The sequence below is a fragment of the Ambystoma mexicanum genome, chromosome 7p (genome assembly GCF_040938575.1).
Source record: "Ambystoma mexicanum isolate Mex_15411 chromosome 7p, UKY_AmexF1_1, whole genome shotgun sequence".
In the NCBI taxonomy this organism is placed as follows: domain Eukaryota; kingdom Metazoa; phylum Chordata; class Amphibia; order Caudata; family Ambystomatidae; genus Ambystoma; species Ambystoma mexicanum.
Window position 1 is genome coordinate 12,041,282 of NC_090939.1, and position 19,345 is coordinate 12,060,626.

The 19,345-nt window shown below is 49.3% G+C and overlaps 1 protein-coding gene across 4 annotated transcripts in view; it reads right to left on the reverse strand.

Annotated features, from left to right (window-relative positions):
* The window catches only part of LOC138525617 (cystathionine beta-synthase-like protein), a 398,784-nt gene that overhangs the window by 337,322 nt on the left and 42,117 nt on the right, over positions 1-19,345 (reverse strand). The gene's annotated exons all lie outside the window — the stretch shown is intronic.

A 19,345-nucleotide genomic window follows, 5' to 3' on the forward strand; every position in this document is an offset into this window, starting at 1 on the left:
GAGCGCAATATAAATAAAGTGTCATATCATAAGGTGGAGGGTGGTGGTGTATTCCGGTCTTGATCTAAACACTGAGCATGCCTCAGCGTGTCCGACTCCTTCTTCCGACCCGCCACAGAAGTTACAGGTTTCCAAAAGAGGTCCATCCATCCTGGGTCGGAGAAGCAAGGATTACTGCATCAGATAGCCGATCCATGTGCCCAAGGAAAAGTACTTTCAGTACTATCACGGTCATGTACGGACCTCACTGACAAATACTTCTCCCTAACTGGCACTCTAGAGTTGTATGCGCGACTTACGCTTTTGTGTTTGGTCAAACAAAAGTTTCACAGTGTGACTGGCAGCGCAATAAATAGCAGAGCAGGAGTTCAGTTCTGCAAACTCCTGCAAGATCTTACATCAGAACACATCGAGCCAGTGGGTGCCAAGCTTCCAATGCTTGGTAGGAATGACTATTACCACCAAGCGCTAACGGATACGGGGAGGATCCCCTGGTCACCCTCACACATCCCATCCATGACCAGTTTGGAGTAGACCAGAAAGGTTGGAGAGACCGTGGTCATGGATTTCAATGAACACCTCCACTACACCTCATTTCCTGCAGGAAATGACGGAGGCTACCATCACCGATTCCATAACAGAAACCTTTCAGAGGGATGTTTGCACCCATTAACTAGTTTGAAACAATGGCTCCAATTCACATTTAAAAAGGAGACCTTATACCTCAAACAGCAGGCGATACACCACTGTAGGTTATTGCTGTATCATCCATTTTGTGAGGTGACTCCATTATACTTCAAATTCTACTATGGAACGCAGAGAGTTGTAAAAAGCACAAGGCCCGATGGAATTGGAAACCATTTTGAAGAGTAACTATCTCTGCAAGTACTGCGCACTGTATATGTTTCCATCTAGCGCAGCGATGCAGACGCCTTCCAAGCTAAGAATTTAAAGGCAGGATATACGAATAGTGCCTCCACACGTCGAACGGTTTTCAAAGGCATGTTACGTGCCTTGCCAGGCTGCAAGTTTCATCTGCTCAACAACTAAGTTTACTTCCTTGGTTACCAAGGTTACTTTCACTTCAATGAGGTCAAAGAAACGTCTACGCACTTGAACTTAATCCTGTGCGATGAATTCTTTTTTATACCTTCATGGATTTTGAGGGGGTGCTTGCGCTTCTCTTTCACAGGGGCTTGTTGGTCACTATGAGTTGGTCTCCCGCAGTGCTGTCGAACAAAGATTCTCTGAACATGGCCTGACCCAAAAAGATCTGCGAGTTCGTTTTATGCATCAAATATGGTCCGTGCAATACTCTGGCCCATTGACAAACCTCGGGTCCCTCAGGAATGTGCACAGCTCTTCCTGCAACTTCCTCTGGTGCCATCTGAATACGTAACAGCACTTTTGTATATTTGGATAACTCACTGGAGGGAACCCCTGTGGGCCGAGGGAGTCAATGGTTGACTGGGAAACTATTTTTCATCTAATGTCAGTTCGGAAAATCAACAAAATGGTTTATGTGACAAGGTCAGGGCCTTAAACTGGTCTGGGGTGTGGGGTAAATGGGCACACCCTTCCAGACCTCTGTTAGGCATCTGTTGCGGGGTGAAATGAAAGGTCTGATACTCAGGTAATGGAAGTGAAATTCTTTACTAAGTTCCAGTGACAAGGTGTATAAATCAGGTAAGTCCAAGGGTAAGTATGTAGGAAGGTACACAGGCGACATCTTACAGCCTCCTCTCTCACAGGCTGCTTCACTCCAACTGACCTTCATGGAGCTTCACAGGGGCACTCGCACCACAACATTCCATCAGGCATTCTCTCAGGGAAGCATACATGCTGGGCCAAAGCAGGGAACACAAGACACCACACATCTCCCTCCTTTACAAAAACCAAGATAAGGGTACGGAAAAGAGGGCGAGGGAAAAAACACGAGGCAATGCAACCAAAGTATGAAACAACTACACCCTGGTCACCTCCACTCCAAACTCCAACCCAAGACCCACTCCATCCATTCATCCATTCATCCCTACTCCTCCCTCCCACCAACATAGTCCCTTCAACGACCTGCAAAGCGGCCAATCCACTATCCAATACACTCAAAGTCTGTGGCTGCCTACCACAGACACTCGGAGCCAGCCTTAACTCTCAACACACCAGCATTGCCACATCATCCCAAAAACAAAACCCTCATTAATCCTGCTGCCAACAACTAAGCTGCACCGTGAGCCAGCGCACCCTTCCACGATGAACCGAAATCTCCAATAGACCCTGACCAAGTAATCATGCTCAAATCGCACCGAGCACAAGTACCCAACCAGTGCACGGCAGGCGGCCAGGATCACCCCCCCAAGGTACCGGTGACCAACACCCCAACATCTGTGGTGCCAATGCCGGGTTCCAAATCCCCAAAAACTGTGGCACCAATGTGGGTTCCAAACCCCCCAAAAAACTGTGGCACCAATGTGGGTTCCAAACCCCCAAAAAACTGTGGCCTGTTCCAAACCCCTAACTTGTAAAAAGCTTCCACCCTTCTCCCCGTGCACATCACTCCCATGCACAGGCGTGATAACTCCATATCAGTTGCTGAAATTCTTGTGTAAAAACTCCATAAAGCGCACGTTGTTGCTGTGGGAGAAACATTAGTGTAAGACATTTCATTATTAAACATTTGGATTGCAGTCGCATCACACAATAAAACCATGGAACTCATCTCAGAGGCCCCAATGTGTTCACCAAACTCGCCAACAGGGAACACGGTCACCTATACGCATCCACTCGAAGCTATAACCCTCATCAAGAGCACCTAATAGGGGTGCCCAAACAGTGCTGCGCTTCACCCAATAACAGGCCCCACATCCCAAGTGCAACATATCCCTTCCTCTCTACCTTAAACAGAAAGTTCTCTGAACGATGCCAGGAATTCAGGACCAAGCTCTTCTAACACACCAATTGAAGTTCTTACTGGGCCCCCCATCTGAGAACCACACGAGGGGCAGTAGCCCCAAGTTTCAGCCCATCCTGCCAAAAGCTCAGCTCGGGCCGACACACAATCCAGAGTGCAAGACCCAATGTACTCGCTTGCTGTGTGTTAAGCCCTCTTCCACTACTGCTGATATCACCTCGGTAATCTCCTCAGTAGCACCTGGGGCTTGACCTTCTAGCCCCATTCCACAACAGGGTCATCTCCTCCTTTTTGTGGTAATGCATTGATATTCTCCGTGCATCGTTGCCAAGACAGCTTCACAGCAGCCTGCACTTTCATTCGGATTGCGAACAGCCAACGTTCTCTTCTTGCCGGCGTTCACTGCACCCTGCGTGTTAGGAGAGGACCCCGGAATGCTGGGGTACGCGAGAGCCCTTTCCTTGCTCAAACAGGTCATCATTCTTTCTGCGCCAGTGTAGAAGAAAGGGCTCCAGCTCTGTGATGGTGCACCCTGCTGCGTCCCCTAGATGGCGCTCCGCTGCCAGAACTAAGGCAAGTACCTTTTAAAGTCTCTTGCTCCATCCCTCACAGCGACTGTAGGGTGTGCGCCCTGGCCCATTGCTAATGAGGTAGTCCTTCCGTTTCCTTCCCTTTCCTTCGCTTCCCTTCCCTTCCCCTCCCTCCCTCCCTCCCTCCCTCCCTCCCCCCCTCCGGTAAGAGAAGTGAACTTCTTTACTAAGTTCCGGTGACAAGGTAAGTACAAGGGTAAATTGAGTAGGAAGGTACACAGGAGACATCCACCAGCCTCCTCCCTCGCCTCCTCCCTCACAGGCGGCTTCACTCCAACTGACCTTCATGATGCTTACAGGGGAACTCACAGCACAACATTGCATAGGCATAACATTCCCTAAGGCATTCTTTCATGCAAGCATTCAAGCAGGACCAAAGCCAGAAACAAGGCACAGCATCCTACCAGGTTTTAATCCAGAGCCAATCCTATCCCATAGGCAAGGTGAGCGAGTCGGGGGCCCCTGACCATGACCCCTTGAGTGTGCCTTCCTTGCAAGTGTTGATCCCGCTGTCCTTCACGCTATCCCTTGCAGCCCTCTTCCTGGACAGAGTTCCCTTTAGCTTCGTACAGACTAGACGTTCCAGTAGCCAAGGCGTCCGCACTCCAGTGCATTATGCAAGAGAGACGCAGATCAAGATGTTTCTGCTGGCAACAACATCCAAATCATCAGCGCAAACACCAGAGTCCCAGGGCACATGAATGGCAACCAGCCCAGCGAACACAGACAAAACCAGGCCACCACAACAGCACCAACAGCCATGAGCGAAAAGGGTGCAGAGACAAAGGGGACTTTCTAAACTGGCCCGTAGGGAAATGGATAGATTTAGATTGTCCCGAGTGGACAGGTGCCGCAGAAGACCAATGGGAAGGAAAAGGAGGCGACGGTCTGGACAGGCAGGCAGACGCATGTTCGGGGGAGGTCAGGCGGCGTGGAGGCAGACCAAGACACCGGACACAGGGCAGCAAGTGGAGTGGAGTGATAACAAATCAGTGGAGGTGTTGGATACGAGTACAGGTATTGTATGTGATACAGAGCAGTACGAAGTGCGAGAGGCTGAAGGCGTGGTTGCGATAGTGACAAAAAGTTGAGAAGGTTAGGAGGTAGAAAGTGAGTGCAAGGGGTGAAGATAGATAATGGAAGAGAGGGAGGGAAAGAGGAGGGTTGGAAGAGAGGAAATGGGTGCAGTGAGAGTAGGTTGGAGTAGGAGAAGGAGTGAGGTAATTTTGAGATAGGAGAGAGTAGTAGTAGGAGGTAGTAGAAAGAAAAAGAAAATATTTTTATCTATTTGCATTTTTAAAACGCTCACTTGAGCCAGCGGCATCAAGGCGCTGTTACAGGAATATGCCTCTTAGTTATGTATTTATATTGCACTTAATACCCAGACGTTTCTAAGCACGAACCCGGGGATTGAACCTGTGTTGCTTCCTGTCATCTTGTTTCCAAGGCGAGCATGTTGCCGCTGAGCTAACCTCCCGGGACAATAGACAGAAGTGAAAAGAGAGAGAATGAGTGTATGAACACTCGGTCAGAGGAGAAGAGAGGGCAAGTTGGAGACAATAGGGAGTGGTTGGAGGAGAGAGAAACAGGGCAAGAGAGAAAGAGACCTAGAAAGACCAGAGGTGGGAGGAGAAGAGGGAGAGGTGTGGAGGAGAGACAGAGGGGGGTACAGATCAAGGAAAGGAAACCGAGCGAGAGTATGAGAACAGGCAGCACCTTGACCATCATTGATACTAATGTGGAAAACCCGTATTGCAATTGGAATTCCTGGAGGGAGTAAAACAGATCAAGCCCTGGTCTTTAGACCCTCGCCACCAGAATAGAATAGCATAGACAATGGGAGCCAACTATCACTAGTTTTCATTGCAATCCCACTACAGTGATAGAGTCCACGGGAGGTTGAGGGCCCAGACAGAGAATCCCCTTAGTTAATCTGCACTGAAATTTCACTTAATGTCTGGGTTGGTCTCAAATCGACAAGGACTACGTTGTGAGAAGGGAGTAACGAGAGAACGCACCGATCGGAAATCGGAACACAATGTAAAATGCAAGCCACAGGATCAAAACATGTACAAGGCGTGGACGACATTTGAAACTGCCTCAAATGATTCAATTTGAATTCATAAATTAAATTTTTTGAAGTTACTATAAAGAATCAAGATTGAATATTGCAAAAAAGGTGCATATTCACTGCAGAGGAAATTGGTTCCATCGCACAGCTTGCGTTTAGCGGTTTAAGACTCCAATCCCCTTAGTTAGACCTGCCTACAATCTACCAAACCAGTTCACCTAACTTAAAGGTCCGACAATAACAACTCCAGACTGCAGAAGCTAGTTCAAGGATTTTCAAAGTGGCATGTGACGTTTATTTGGTGTCACTGTTTTGTCACTTGTTAAATGTTAGCTGGTTTGGTTCTGGTTGAGCGTGCTTGAAACCACCTGAAGATTTAACTGGTTACTGCATCCAGGCCCTACACTGAAAAGGTTTTTTGGTGTAGGGAAATAGGGTCATTTTCACTGGTGTGCTGCACAGATTTAGGAGTTTTCGGATTTTATCTTTCTTACTTTTATGGTTTGTTTTGAGAAATATGGTCCATGGGGAGCTCAAATGCAACAGGGCATCTACCAGCAAGCCCCACCAGGCATTATAACAGGGGACAGGCTGCACTACAGGACCGACAGCAGAAATACTGTGTGGGTGTCAGAAAGGGTCCCACACAAATGTTCTCAGCTCAATGCAGAACAGACTTTGGTGAATTCTTTGGCTTTCTCCATTCAGAGTCCTACTAAATACTGTGCCCTCTGTAAGGAGACACAAGTGACCAGGCTCTATTCATTTGATCCTTCTATAAAATGAGCTTACCTTCTTTCCATCTATATTTTCTACCTTTTTTGATTCTAGCCATGAGATCCACTATACTCCCCTGTCTTTGCCCCAATGCACGTTACCCTGTCAACTTCCTTTATCCGAGTCTCTGAACCACTATCCCGGTATAAACGTGTCTTAGGGCAGCATCACGGGGCATAGTGACAAAGCCGCAGCCAGAAACCATTGTCGGGTCTGAAACTTTGTCTTGACGCAGACAACGTGGGGCTTTGTGGAAGAGCGGGACAAAGCCGTGTATAAGACTTTCGTTGTCTTATCTTCTTGAAAATAAAAATAGTTCAGTTCAAGCAAGTGCCACTCCCTTATAAAAGAGAGCCCAGCTTACTGTATGTACATAAAGGACTCGCCCGAAACTTTTAAGTTTCGAGATCAGTGACACTATTTCACAAGGGAAGATACCACTGAGCGATTCCCTGTGGAAGCCACATTGGTTCTAGATGAAAATATTCATTTATGGGGTGCTCTGGAATCCCATGGAGCGAACATCCATCAGAAATAATTGGACTTCTTCTTTGACTGGTAGACCGAATCTACCAAACGACGTCCTGAATCACAGACTTGAGCTCTGAAAGACGCCATGGGAAATCTACAAGATCAGCTGAAATAATTAAAATACTTCAGAGCAAACTGGGCTCTCCCAAAGACTATGAACGTTTATAGACCACTTTATCCGTCACTAGGGTACCTGCACCTAAGGAATCTCCCAGATATATTCTTTACTTATACAATCTGGCTCCAGCTACAGGTACAATCATCTGCACCCTCACATCACCCCGACGACGACATTGAGTTATGCAGCCCAGATACTTCCATCAGTGAATAAAGCCAATCCACTTCTATACAACCGCCAGCAAGCCCTAGTTCTAAGCCCTTGCTTTTCTGCTTGTTAAGCAATCTTGAACATTTTTCAGTACATTGCACTCATCGGGAGCAAATTCTACTTTTGAAGGATTAACTAACCCCACAACTCGATACAGCTCTTTAACACTTCCACTATAGCAATTGCCTGGCACCGGGAATGTCCTAATGACTGTCCATACCCTATGGAACTCATGGTGGCAACAGTAAAGAGACACGTGATCACAGTTCAAGGGTGTTTATTGAACTATAAATGCAGAGTGGAAAAAAGCCTAAACTAAACCTAAATCTAAGATGAGAGCAAGCGTCAACCATCAAATGAAAAAGAAGGCAGTCCTAGTGGCGTTGTGTCAAAATAAAAGGGCCTATTCCACGAAGAACCTATTGCCAAATCCTTACAACTAATCACAACTAATCACAGAAAGAGTGTGGTATAGGGTATCAAAACAAAGGAAACAGCGTGTTCAAATAATGTCAGGATTTGATTGCCTCGTGGTCTCTCTTCCCCACGTTTTTAGCATGGGACAAGGTGGGACTTGAGCACAGCACACGCTCAAGCCTTTCCAGCACAAGCTAACAGCTCCATATCAACTATAAGTTTCTTCGATGGTTAAGTCTCTTTATAATGAAAAGTGTCTTGCCTTCGTGGCCCGATAGTCCCAACAAACAAACACAAAGTTCTGTTCTACGAACACTTTGGGGGATGGCTTCCCTGGATCCCCCTCGTCTGGGCGCTGACCCTTCAGAACACTTTGGGTGGTAACTTTCCACCCCTGGATCTCCCTCGGCCGGGCTCCTAGAAAACAAGTGGGACACTTCCCTTCCCCTTGTCTTGCAATACTTCTTGCAGACTTTTTCGATATAAAGTTCATGTTCTAATTTTCATCATGCATGATCCATTTCCCTTATCTTTCGTAATCATATGCCGCTCAAAGACTTTCGACGGTACAGTGGATTTTACAAGACCCCTGTATGACCACTTTGACCTTTCTTCGCCTCTTCCAAGTGCTTCTGGTAACAGTAGTTTCTACTTTCAGGTAATCACCCAGAGTTTCCTGCTTGAGCACCCATGTGGTGACATACTCCTCTGTTGCTGGTTTTCCCCTTCTTTTATCAATGTATCATTAAGCCTTTCAAAGTTCAAATTAGCCGTTGGCTATTTTTCATTCAACACAGTTTGGTTTCTTATCGATTCTCCCCTCGACTCACTGCCTGTAATGTAGCGCGTGCCTTTCCTTATCCTTGGAGGCAAGATTGGTACCGCCGAGACCAGCGTCCTTCCCCAGCTTCATTATCAGCGGAGGAGGGTCTTGCATACCGTAGACAACTGCTGCAACACATGCTGGCTACTGTTCGCTGTTCTACTTTCTGCAGAGGTTTCACAGGCCTTGGTTGGAAAGGGCAAGGTCGCTTTTCTCCTTGACATCCTCTCCGTCTGTGCAGTCTCTCCTTTTAAAATGCTGTGCCGAGTTAGCTCTCGCGTCGTGCGGTCTGCCTTTATTCAGTCTGTGCTCTTGTGCTCCACCTTTTATCCCTGTGGGGAAGGTAAAGGGCTGTCAGGTGTGTGTTTCTGGTCAATTACCTGACTTTGCCTGACACTGGTTTTTGGGACACGTCAGGTAAACAGTCCTGGTGTTAGTCCGGTTTCTTTCATGTTGTGCAAAAGTGTTCATGTGGAAAAAGGGGTGGGGGGAGGTGTTTGGGAATATCCTACGTAGTAGGCTGGGGAAAATGTGTTGAAAGAAGGGGGATACCACATTTCACCCACCAGTGTCCCACTCCCCAAAGACCCCCTCATCCAGATGATCCTCCTTCAATGGTCCACCTGCAAGGAACTGGATCCAATAGCGATGGCCGTGTCCTGGTCACCTGGATGACAGATCTCGGGGACTCGCTAGGGAAGACACCTTCAGGTTTCTCACAATACATTCTGATGGTCCACAAATCTATTTAACATTGTTTCGCAAAAATATGAGACTATCCTGACAGGTTCCAAGAGAAAATCCAGATGATGGATAGTTCTAATCAGACTTCTTGTGATTTAAACCGCTTCTTTCCAGCTGCTATTCCCACAGATGCATTTACTGGCCCTTACAAGAACCACATCCACCCAACCTGCAGTTCCAAGAGAAATGGGGAAACTTCCAGAAAGTACTGGCAGACTTCTCTGCACAGATGCACAGAATGTGGGCATTAAAAACAAACATTTGCAATGGGACTGGATTGCAGACGACATAAAAGGTGTACTGCTAGGTTGAGAAGGCAAGAATCTGACTGAAGTTTTACTAGCTGTTCAGCACTTTCATAAAAAGGCAGAAAAACAGATAGAAGCAACCGAAATGAAGTCGATAGCACCACAGATTCAGAAACTGCAACCCTCTCAAGGGAGAGTAGGACACAGAGCGGTAACTGCATGGAAGGGAAAGGAGTGGGGGGAGTGATCTAGGGCTTTGATCCAGGCTGACAACCATCTGCCCCCAATCCAGTTCAGCCATTGAAAATCAGAATACCCGAATCTGCCAGCTGATCAGACAGCCCAATCTTTTCCACCGTATCCACCCTCTAATTCCTTTAATTCCCAGCAGGTCAGCCGGAAATCGCATTACACCGTCAATTCCGCTTCACCCATCTGCTCCTTAAGTAGGATGTATCTTATCTAGGGGGCACTGGAGCTTCCTGCTCCACACCAAAAACTTCAGAATTTCTGCATTCTCCATTTTCAGATTAAATCATGCATTGGTGGTCAGACTATATCCCATCCGGTTTCAATACCTTTGTCTATTACTCTGGACACCTTAAGTCCTGCAACAACACGTAAGACTTTTGGAATTGGAAATGCTATGTAAAACGGGGTGCACTATTTACTGATCACCTGATGGTTTCTATTTGGGTATCCGAAAGATAGGGAACTGGAGTTTTTTACTGTATTACAAGACCCATGTGCACTGTGTAAGGAAGGCATGGTATCAATAGTAGACACAGACACAATAGATACAACCTTCGAAAACCTTTAATTGATACTTTGGTTGGGTAAGGTGCTCATGGTGGCAACAGTAAAGCCAGACACAAGTGATCACAGTTCAAGGGCGTTTATTAAACTGTAAATGTAGGTTGGAAAAACACCTAATCGAAACCTAAATCTAAGATGGGAGCAAGTGTCTACCATCAAATAATGAGTTCCTAATGACGTCTTGTCAAATAAAAGGGCCTATAATAAGAAAAACCTATTGCCAATTCTTACGCTAAATACAAAATTAGTGTGGGATAACGTTCACAGGAAAGAAACAAGTGTTCACAATTAATAAGTCAGGATGCAGTAGCCAGGGTCTCCCTTTCCCACGTTTTGAACATGGGACAAGGTAAGACTCCAGAGCAAAACAGACGCTCGAGCTTTCCCAGCATGAGCTAACAGTTCCGCTTTCAACTATCAGGACCCTCAGTGGTTAAATCTCTTTTCTACAAAAAGTCTCTTTCCTTCCAGGATCTGATGTGTTCCAAAAATAAAAACTAAAGTTCCTTTCTGCTTGCACTAGGGTGATGCCTTTTCTCCACTCGATCCCCCTTTTCCGGGCTCAGATACCTGGAAAGCTTCAAGCAATATCAGGCCCTTCGGTATTCAAGCCTCGCTTCCGAGGGTCTGATGGGCTCCAAAAGATCAAACAAAAGGTAAACAAAAAGTCCAAAGTTCTTCTCTGTGGTGTTTGAGTGATAATCCTTCACCCCTGGGTCCACCTCTTACGGGCTCAAACCCTTTTAAATTGTTAGCCTCCCTCCACCGGGTTCACTATGGCTTTCAACACAATTTCATCTGTGACATCTATTTCATAGATCTTAATGTTTAAACAGTTCACTGTGGACATTCCTCTGCCAGGTTCACTCCTCGGGACTGCAATTCACAAAAGGCAGGATTCACTTCCTGCAAATTCACCTCTACTGGAAAGATCCTTTGCACAGAGCGATTATTGAATTGTTAATCACTTTTTTGTTATGGCCCCCCCCTGCGCGATAGCTCTGCCTACGGGGTATTTCTCCAGCGACCGCTCCAAGTGTATGGTCTGTAATTTATGATACCAAGGACGACCGGTTTGCTTCCTTTCCCCTGGAGTTCCCCCTTATTACTTTGGTTGCAGATCCATGGAACCAAAGAGAATCATGGGAACATTATGTAATCTCGCTGTGACAAATGCAAAAGGTGGAGCCCTTAAGAGGGATTTATTTCAAAGGCTGCCTTTGAATGAGGCAGACGGTGGTTGCTTGTGCTCCTCCAGTAATAGCTCCTGAGGTCGCCACCTAGAAATGCGATATTGTTACAGTGACTGTCTCTCATTTACCATACGACTTCATTGGAAAGGCAGATATGTAGTCTCATCAGCCAGTCGCTGCACCAGAGATTATAGCATACAGGCATGGATTTCCTGCAATGTTGCTGCCAGTCCCTGGAGTTGCCCGGGCCGCTCAGCGTAAAAACGAGAACGAGTGAAACTGTTTGCTATGCCATGTTATTCAGTCTTGCATAGCACACATCGTCCCATTTTCAAGGTTTCTTGGAGCTTCAGGATCTGAAGGGGTGGGTTTCGGGACTAGCACAGGACAGAGCAAGGATGCTTTGTTGCAATGTTGATGTGTGCAGATTTGAGAAAAAAAAGACTGTCTATAGTGTGTGTTATACATATTTTACTTGTTTAGAGCAGTGGGTAAAGTGTGCTCCAGGTTGCAAACATTTGTGCAGTTGTCTATGATCTCTGTCAGAGTGGTGTTTAAGGAATGTGGCAAATTGTGTTGTTCCCTCTGTGATGGGTTTGTGGCATTTTGAAGAAATGGATTGAAGATATTAGTCTATGGGTGGTGTACATTCCATTGTGTAACCTGTGTTTTGCAGGTGGAGCTGTGTGTCAAGATGTGCCATTGTTAGGGAGAATTCTCATACAAGTGCTAATTCCTCCCACCTTAGAGCCCACCAGCTTTTTTGCTAAACTTTGGGGCTTTGAACTTTTCAATGTGTTTTCTGTGGTTGTTACTTTGGTTATGAAGTTTTAGACAACTCCATAGGCATCTTGTTTATTTGTGTCACACAGCACCTTCAGTGCAGTGACACAGGGATGTCTTTCTGACTTCCCATGGTTTAAATGCCTTCTCTGGGACAGACTACTGTCTCCCAGTGCATGTAAAATTAAATTGACTTTGCTAAAAATCGGGTCAGCCATGTTTTTCAATATGGCGCCTAAGGCCCCTCTGTAAAAACATACTCTGGTCATCTTTTTTCACTGTTTCTTTTAGGAAAGGTCCTTCTAGTGTTTGTCTCTGCGCGCCAAAACAGGGTTGGTCCCTTTGTTCATTGGAGTTTGGCGGGCTTCAGTGCTGAAGCCCTCCTCTGGTGCCTGAGTGTCTGGGGTGGACAGGATGTGAAGGAGGTGCCCGAAACTCCCTGTGCTTAGTCTCCTTGGAGACCTGAATGCACTCTGGCATGATTGGCTGGCTGACTGTCCGCCAAGGACAGCCACCCTGCTGGGTGAGTGACAGCTAGGCTGGAATGAATGGGAGAAAACTGTTTAAAAGCACGTCTCTGGGACTTGGAAGGCAGAGTCGACCAATGGAACGAAAGAACCGAAGACTGCTGCAACTCCTGGCCAGTTGGTTTGCCCGCTGAAGCCCTGCTGCAGGTCTGAATTGCCTGAAACGCCCTCTACACAGAAGACCCTTCAAGGACTACTTCTTCCCTTGAACTGGTGGGAACAACAAACTCGTAAGCCACTTAGAAACCATCTCCATACTGGTCGAATTTTCTTCAAAGTGCTGTTGAAAACAGGATAGCCAGTGAGAAGGATACCAGTTTGTGGACTTTAAGGCACTCACACCTTAAACCGACCTTTAGCCAAGCTTGTGGCTTCTTCCCTGGGCAGTGTAGGAACCTCCCGACGTCCTCCTTGTCCCCACGACTGAAGCTCAGGAACAGCGAGATCTGTAGGAACTGCCAGGAACAACTGCCTCAACTACAGCTTTTCTTCATACATAAGGTACTGTGCAAATGCGTTTGAGAAATCCTCTCTGCCACGGTGAAAGTTTGTGAAACTTTCCCAACTTTGGAGTCTTGTTCGCTCCTAACCCGACATAACTCTTTCTTGCAAACAACTTCTAAGAACATTGGCAAAGATTTAACCATTTACTACCAGAACTGTGCTATCCTATCCAAGACACTGAATCACTGACTTTGGCCCAGGCCTATTGAATTGAATGGCCTCTTGTAGTGAACTGAAACTATTTGCCCTGCCTCTGAAAGTAATTGTGTTATAATTCTTATAACCTTTGTCTTTCTACCCCTTTTGAAAGTTATGAAGTGCCATTTTGCTCCCACTTCAGGGGAGCCTAACTTGTTCAGAAACGTATCGGTTGTGCACTGTGGTGTATTATAGTGTGATATTGAGGTGCTTCTTGCTAGTGTAATATTTTCTAACTAAATGTGTAAATAAATGTATTTTCTTTTACCAGGAAACCTTGAGTAAGTGTTTGTTTGAACTACTGTGATTGCAAGTCCTTTGTGTAACATCTTGTACTGCTCACATACGTACTGAGATAAGTCTGGCTGCTCAGCCACTGCTACCACATAACTGCAGTACAGGCTTGTACCATAGGTGCGATTGTGCTTACACCTGTAGTCTTAATTGTGTCTAGTGTTCCCAAAGGGTACTGCATGTAATTCGGCCTAACAGTCATTAGGCTAGGGGAGGCCATTGCAGGTGCCATTGCACAAATTCAGAGCCCAAAATGTCTAGTCTCTTTCCGGGGACCTCCCTTCTGACAGTCCACTGTCCCCTTAAAGACACTGCAACTGTGGCAATACTCAGTCTTATATGGGATTATGGTAAAATGCAGATAGCTATGCATCATGAACAAGCAACTGGCAAATCCACCCGTGCACTGCAACACAGCAATGCCATGCAGCGCAACTCAACCATGGCAATACCATGCACCGCAACAACGCTACGTACCGCAACACCACGCGCTACTGCACACCCACAGCAATAACACATACCGCAACAGTGCCACGCATCGCAACACAACCACAACAATGCTACATACTACAACACAACCACAGAAACGCCACGTGCTGCAGCACAACCACAGCAATACCACACACTGCTATACTGCCGTGCACAGCAACGCGCAACACAACCACAGCAATGCCATGCGCCGCAACACAACCACAGCAACGCCATGCGTTGCATCACAACCACAGCAATACCACACACGGCAACACTGCCACAAGCAGCAACACAAAAACGGCAATGCCACGCACCGCAACACAACCACAGCAATGCTATGCGCCGCAACACAACTGCGGCAATACCAAGCACTGAAACACAACCACAACCACAACAATGCCATGCTGGCAGGTACCATCAAAAAGTGCATTTTGTATTTATTGTGCATTTGTAAGACGCTTATACATCAAGTAAATTGTGTTTCAAAGTCCCCACAGGCCAGCAGGGAGGGAACATGGGAAAGAAAAGCAAATAGACAATGAAAGATAGAGGCAGACCTACTAGGCCTTGCGAGCATTCAGAGCGTGCAAGTGCAGAGAGAAGGGATGCAGAAGTGGGGGTAAGTGCTAGGTGTACCAAAGAGGGAAATGCTAGGGAGTGAGCAGCTGTTAAGTGACTTGGTGAGTGGTCAGCTGCCATTAAATAGTTAAGTGCACACCTGTGGTGGTAAGGGGCAGTGGGTGCCAAGGCAAGTGCTGGGAGCGGGCGTAGGCTGAAGGCGATTGGGTGTGTAAGGCCAGGACCCTATGGGAGACATAAGGGCCCTGGTCACCAATCTCAGCAACTGTGTGGTTTAGCAAAGGAGGCTCAATTCAATGTCCATTAAATTGCACCACTGGCTGCCAATTTGACACTAGTTCGCACAAGCAATCCTTTGGGGCACAACGTGAATGGGGTGCCACACAAGCAAACTTGCCCCGCCTACACAAAAGCTCCGGAGGCTGCCCCCTCCCCAACCATTTGACACGCCGCCTTGGACGCGAAGCTTGGGTCTAGTCGCGCCCCTGCCTCCACCCCAGCTTACACCCCAGCTCTTTGCTACATATCAGGTAAGCAATAACCAAGGCACGGTCCACAGTGCTGCAAAGTCATAGGAATGGCTGCTAAGCGCTAGAGAAAGCATTGACATAACCCCATCACTGAGCCCACAGCCATCCTGCTTCATTTACACTGCTTTTCACTGCTCCCTACCCTTTCCATCTCCCCTTCCTTCTCCGCCCCCTACCCTTTCCATCTCCCCTTCCTTCTCCGCACCCTACCCTTTCCATCGCCCGTTCCTTCTCCGCCCCCTACCCTTTCCATCTCCCCTTCCTTCTCCGCTCCCTACCCTTTCCATCTCCCCTTCCTTCTCCGCCCCCTACCCTTTCCATCTCCCCTTCCTTCTCCGCCCCCTACCCTTTCCATCTCCTCTTCCTTCTCCGCCCCCTACCCTTACCATCTCCCCTTCCTTCTCCGCCCCCTCCCCTTTCCATCTCTCCTTCCTTCTCCGCTCCCTACCCTTTCCATCTCCCCTTCCTTCTCCGCTCCCTACCCTTTCCATCTCCGCTTCCTTCTCTGTTCCCTACCCTTTCCATCTCCGCTTCCTTCTCCGTTCCCTACCCTTTCCATCTCCCCTTCCTTCTCCGCTCCCTACCCTTTCCATCTCCCCTTCCTTCTCCGCCCCCTCCCCTTTCCATCTCCCCTCCCTTCTCCGCTCCCTACCCTTTCCATCTCCCCTTCCTTCTCCGCTCCCTACCCTTTCCATCTCCCCTTCCTTCTCCGCCCCCTACCCTTTCCATCTCCCCTTCCTTCTCCGCTCCCTACCCTTTCCATCTCCCCTTCCTTCTCCGCCCCCTACCCTTTCCATCTCCCCTTCCTTCTCCGCCCCCTACCCTTTCCATCTCCTCTTCCTTCTCCGCCCCCTACCCTTACCATCTCCCCTTCCTTCTCCGCCCCCTCCCCTTTCCATCTCCCCTTCCTTCTCCGCTCCCTACCCTTTCCATCTCCCCTTCCTTCTCCGCTCCCTATCCTTTCCATCTCTGCTTCCTTCTCCGTTCCCTACCCTTTCCATCTCCGCTTCCTTCTCTGTTCCCTACCCTTTCCATCTCCCCTTCCTTCTCCGCCCCCTACCCTTTCCATCTCCCCTTCCTTCTCCGCCCCCTCCCCTTTCCATCTCCCCTTCCTTCTCCGCCCCCTCCCCTTTCCATCTCCCCTTCCTTCTCCGCTCCCTACCCTTTCCATCTCCCCTTCCTTCTCCGCTCCCTACCCTTTCCATCTCCCCTTCCTTCTCCGCCCCCTACCCTTTCCATCTCCCCTTCCTTCTCCGCCCCCTACCCTTTCCATCTCCCCTTCCTTCTCCGCCCCCTACCCTTTCCATCTCCCCTTCCTTCTCCGCCCCCTACCCTTTCCATCTCCCCTTCCTTCTCCGCCCCCTACCCTTTCCATCTCCCCTTCCTTCTCCGCCCCCTACCCTTTCCATCTCCCCTTCCTTCTCCGCCCCCTACCCTTTCCATCTCCCCTTCCTTCTCCGCCCCCTACCCTTTCCATCTCCCCTTCCTTCTCCGCCCCCTACCCTTTCCATCTCCCCTTCCTTCTCCGCCCCCTACCCTTTCCATCTCCCCTTCCTTCTCCGCCCCCTACCCTTTCCATCTCCTCTTCCTTCTCCGCCACCCTTTCCATCTCCCCTTCCTTCTCCGCCCCCAACCTTTCCATCTCCGACATCCCACCCTTTCCATCTCCCCTTCCTTCTCCGCCCCCTACCCTTTCCATCTCCCCTTCCTTCTCCGCCCCCTACCCTTTCCATCTCCCCTTCCTTCTCCGCCCCCTACCCTTTCCATCTCCCCTTCCTTCTCCGCCCCCTACCCTTTCCATCTCCCCTTCCTTCTCCGCCCCTAACCTTTCCATCTCCCCTTCCTTCTCCGACACCCCACCCTTTCCATCTCCCCTTCCTTCTCCGCCCCCTACCCTTTCCATCTCCCCTTCCTTCTCCGCCCCCTACCCTTTCCATCTCCCCTTCCTTCTCCGCCCCCTACCCTTTCCATCTCCCCTTCCTTCTCCGCCCCCTACCCTTTCCATCTCCCCTTCCTTCTCCGCCCCCTACCCTTTCCATCTCCCCTTCCTTCTCCGCCCCCTACCCTTTCCATCTCCCCTTCCTTCTCCGCCCGCTACCCTTTCCATCTCCCCTTCCTTCTCCGCCCGCTAGCCTTTCCATCTCCCCTTCCTTCTCCGCCCCTAACCTTTCCATCTCCCCTTCCTTCTCCGACACCCCACCCTTTCCATCTCCCCTTCCTTCTCCGACACCCCACCCTTTCCATCTCCCCTTCCTTCTCCGCCCCCTACCCTTTCCATCTCCCCTTCCTTCTCCGCCCCCTACCCTTTCCATCTCCCCTTCCTTCTCCGCCCCCTACCCTTTCCATCTCCCCTTCCTTCTCCGCCCCCTACCCTTTCCATCTCCCCTTCCTTCTCCGCCCCCTACCCTTTCCATCTCCCCTTCCTTCTCCGCCCCCTACCCTTTCCATCTCCCCTTCCTTCTCCGCCCGCTACCCTTTCCATCTCCCCTTCCTTCTCCGCCCGCTACCCTTTCCATCTCCCCTTCCTTCTCCGCCCGCTACCCTTTCCATCTCCCCTTCCTTCTCCGCCCCCTACCCTTTCCATCTCCCCTTCCTTCTCCGACACCCCACCCTTTCCATCTCCCCTTCCTTCTCCGCCCCCTACCCTTTCCATCTCCCCTTCCTTCTCCGCCCCCTACCCTTTCCATCTCCCCTTCCTTCTCCGCCCCCTACCCTTTCCATCTCCCCTTCCTTCTCCGCCCCCTACCCTTTCCATCTCCCCTTCCTTCTCCGCCCCCTACCCTTTCCATCTCCCCTTCCTTCTCCGCCCCCTACCCTTTCCATCTCCCCTTCCTTCTCCGCCCCCTACCCTTTCCATCTCCCCTTCCTTCTCCGCCCCCTACCCTTTCCATCTCCCCTTCCTTCTCCGCCCCCTACCCTTTCCATCTCCCCTTCCTTCTCCGCCCCCTACCCTTTCCATCTCCCCTTCCTTCTCCGCCCCCTACCCTTTCCATCTCCCCTTCCTTCTCCGCCACCCTTTCCATCTCCCCTTCCTTCTCCGCCCCTAACCTTTCCATCTCCGACATCCCACCCTTTCCATCTCCCCTTCCTTCTCCGCCCCCTACCCTTTCCATCTCCCCTTCCTTCTCCGCCCCCTACCCTTTCCATCTCCCCTTCCTTCTCCGCCCCCTACCCTTTCCATCTCCCCTTCCTTCTCCGCCCCCTACCCTTTCCATCTCCCCTTCCTTCTCCGCCCCTAACCTTTCCATCTCCCCTTCCTTCTCCGACACCCCACCCTTTCCATCTCCCCTTCCTTCTCCGCCCCCTACCCTTTCCATCTCCCCTTCCTTCTCCGCCCCCTACCCTTTCCATCTCCCCTTCCTTCTCCGCCCCCTACCCTTTCCATCTCCCCTTCCTTCTCCGCCCCCTACCCTTTCCATCTCCCCTTCCTTCTCCGTCCCCTCCCCTTTCCATCTCCCCTTCGTTCTCCGCCCCCTCCCCTTTCCATCTCCCCTTACTTCTCTGCCCCCTCCCCTTTCCATCTCCCCTTCCTTCTCCGCCCCCTCCCCTTTCCATCTCCCCTTCCTTCTCCGCCCCCTACCCTTTCCATCTCCCCCAGGCTCACCTCCTAGATAGAATGCAAGCCACCAACCCTGCCAAGCCTCAAGTAACCCCTCTCCCTCATATTGCACCCCCACTTTCCCCACACACGCATTTTCTTTCGGGAAAACCTAAAGAAAATGTTAAACATTTCTCAATTAAATAATGAAACCCAGCCCTACAGATAAGGGATGCGTCTACCACTTTTACAAACTGAAAATATGCAACCACTCCCAAAAGATAGAAATAGCGAGTAAAAATACTCTCCACAAACAATGGGAAGCAGACACTAGGACTTTGTGCCGCTGCACTCGCCCGCACGCCGCCATGGACAGCGTTTGGAGCAGTAGTGCACAGAGTAACATTGGAAGACATCATTATCACGGCCTTATCCGCAGAAGCAAACCTGTATCTTTTAATGAGCATGAACAACT